The 3,020-nt window shown below is 37.6% G+C and overlaps 1 long non-coding RNA gene across 2 annotated transcripts; it reads right to left on the reverse strand.

Moving 5' to 3' along the window:
* LOC104710671 lies at window positions 8-2,244 on the reverse strand. Of its 2 annotated transcripts, XR_002033490.1 has the most exons (5): window positions 1,255-2,244; window positions 920-950; window positions 743-772; window positions 551-652; window positions 8-151 (listed from the first exon to the last, which is right to left on the reverse strand). It is a non-coding gene; the product is annotated as an uncharacterized LOC104710671 (long non-coding RNA). The 2 variants fall into 2 exon arrangements; XR_002033489.1 differs by lacking the exon at window positions 8-151 and having other exon boundaries at window positions 158-652; window positions 1,255-2,240.

The following is a 3,020-nucleotide window of genomic DNA, read 5'->3' on the forward strand; positions in this document are numbered from 1 at the left end:
GGGGGGGGGGGGGGGGGATGAATAAAATCACCGTCCTGTACCAGCCAGTTACAACTAGCCTCTTGAAGGAGTGAAAGACTCAAGAAATTCAGCATGAATTTCCGCAACACCCGGCATCAAATCCCGCGGTGCCGGCCTAAAGGCAAGAGAACTACAAGAAATATGGGCATTAGTAGCACACTAAAAACACTACTATAGTAGGGCTTTGGTAACGTTTCCATAAACGCTAGAACATGAGAAATTAGTTTTCTGTAGTTCTATTACAGAACTAATCGTCTGTTAAAAAATAATCTTTTATAACATTTGATTTGTGTTATGATGTAGTTTTTCATGGCCTTTTTTATTGTTGTAAAATACTGTTTTATATCATTTTAGTAATGCTGCTGTAATGTATCTTCATAGAGTCATAACGTATGTGCAGAGACTAATAACAATTGCCACCACACAAGCAGCTTGAGACATCAAAAAGCAAGATGTAGTATCTATATTTGAAAGAAACGTCACTCTATTATAACTAAGATTCAGCAAAACAAGGTCCAAGGTTAGTTACACTGAAGTGATAACGATGCATTTTGTACTTTGCTTCGGTTAGACCATAATAGTTCAGCAGCACTCTGCTATGAGCATCTATGTTAGGCCACATACTCTTGACCTGTAACAGCGATTTCAAGATTCATAAAACTAAATAAAATCAGATTAAGGAAATAAGCAGATTAAGGAGGAGAACAATAAATAAACTTACACAATACACCAATGATAATGTCTCCCTCGACTGCAAAACAAGTTAAAATCAGTTGAGCATCAAGATTAAGATCATTTGAACATTCATACTCGTCATCTAAAACCCAGCAGAACCTTGGACAAACACCAGTCCTAGCTAAGGTACTACTATAATGAAAAACAACAAAAACAAGCCTACCTTTTTCTTCTCCAGCTCCAGCCTCTTTATACTACACAAACAAAATCAATAATAATTCAAACATAAGAATCCACACAACAATGAAGGCATAAAAAGCAAAAAGTTGCAAGATTTAAAACCAAAACCGTTGAATAAGATTCAGAAAAAATGTCAAAGGAAAAACATTCACCTAGGGGAACTAATAAAGGCTGAGTATTTAATCCTAGAACCGAATCACCAAGATGAAAAAAGAAAAGTACACATGAACATGAAGCTTCCATTTCACAAAATCTCCACCGAGAAAAAAAAAAAAAAGACTCTAACTTTGTTTCCTTGAGAAGAGAGAGAGAGAGAACCATGAGAGAGAGTGAAGAAGAAGGCGTGAAGGCCATGTAAGAAGCCATCAAAATCAGTCTCAGATCAAGAATCTGAATCGGAGGGAAGCGGAAGCGACGTCGGTGATTTTCTTCGCCGAGATAGATGAAGCAATAGCCCTATTGGTTCCTGAAAGGTCCACCGCCGCCGGATCTAGCTCCAAATCCTCCAAGCAGATTCATAAACGGAAAAAACAACCTATCCAAATCTGCCGCCGGATCTAGCTCCAAACACATTAGATTTTTGCTCTAAATCAAAATATCATTCTATCTCCAGAAGAATAAGAAAAACCCTAATCGAATCTCCAAAGAGAGAGCTGATAAGAGAATAAAGGAGAGAAAATAGAAGGTTTAAGACTTTATGCAAAAGGCTTTCTTTTTCCTTTTTTTTTATTATGAAAAACAAAAAATTGGGCTAAGTGTTTTACCTCCAAAATGAATTTTTAGCTATAGTTGCTATTTTTTGTTTCCGCTTAAAGTAAAATTTTTCACAGTACAAAAATAATGCTACAATAGAGTTGATATCCAATTATGACACTTTTAGTAGCAGTTAGTGAATTCGTGCTACCCTCATATGGTACCAATACTCAAATTTCTTGTAGTGTGTGCAGCCACAACCGACATTTTCTTCCAAGGGAAGTTCGCTAGGCTTTGCTGCGACAAAGCGGCCTGACCTATCACTAGGTGTAGTCGGTGCAATGTGATCTGAGGAAGAAGATCAGTCAGTTAGAGGTCGGCCAAAGAAGACACATTCATGCCTTGACACCTGATTTTGCCGAGAAGGAGCAGGACGAGCTCGGTACAAAGGCACCCATTCGCTGAAACTGTCGCAGCTGCTCATGATCATTGAAGAAGAAAAAATCAGTAAGAAAAGAGGAGGTAGAATAGGAAGCTAAGATAGGAATGATATGGAAAGATCATCTCTAAAGCCCTTTTTACAGAAAGAAGGGGGGAAGCCAGAGAGACGCCGTAATAATTGGCCATCACATCACTATCATTCAATGCGCCTCTCCATTCATCCAATCACAAGATTGTTTGAAGTCGTGTCACGCACAAGTTCACATGAAGCAATGATGAAAGCATGCCTCGAAAACAGCTCCCCTACACCAGTAAAAGAAAAAACAGAGAACAATCAAGATACAAAAAGCTAAAAATCGAGTTAGGAGTCCTCATGACCAACAAATCCATGCAAGTTAAGTAGAAACAGGTGCGGCATAAATCCAAAAGTTAAAACAAAGAAGCAAATGAATTATATTCTTGCCAATCAAACTAATGGAAAAGCAACCAAATCAAAAGGAAATGAAAAACAAATTAAAAGGAAAGCGTACATAGGTAAAGAAGAATTTGTCAGCCAATATTTAATCAAAACAGAAAACATGAAAGCTTGGAAGCATTTCCAAAGGTTAGTTTGAAATATCATACATGGTAGGCACCAAAGACTCGCACATTTGATAGATGACATCAGATGAGAAAATGGGCCATCGAACAAATGATATGAATAGATGATACCACATTCAAATGAGAGATACCTTGACGTCTCAATGTTTCTCAAATTTACCTCTATTAATTTCTTGCGCTTCCTTTCTCTGGTAAGTCGAAGACCAAGGTGGAGCCGCTCTTGCGCAAACTTATCTTTACACACAGAGGAAGTCTTGCGGAGCCATCTCTTTTTTTTTTTTGGTTTTAATGTTAAGATTTTATACCAAATTACAAAACACACCCAATACCACAGAAACAAAACATACAAA

The sequence above is a fragment of the Camelina sativa genome, chromosome 9 (assembly GCF_000633955.1).
Source record: "Camelina sativa cultivar DH55 chromosome 9, Cs, whole genome shotgun sequence".
NCBI lineage: Eukaryota > Viridiplantae > Streptophyta > Magnoliopsida > Brassicales > Brassicaceae > Camelina > Camelina sativa.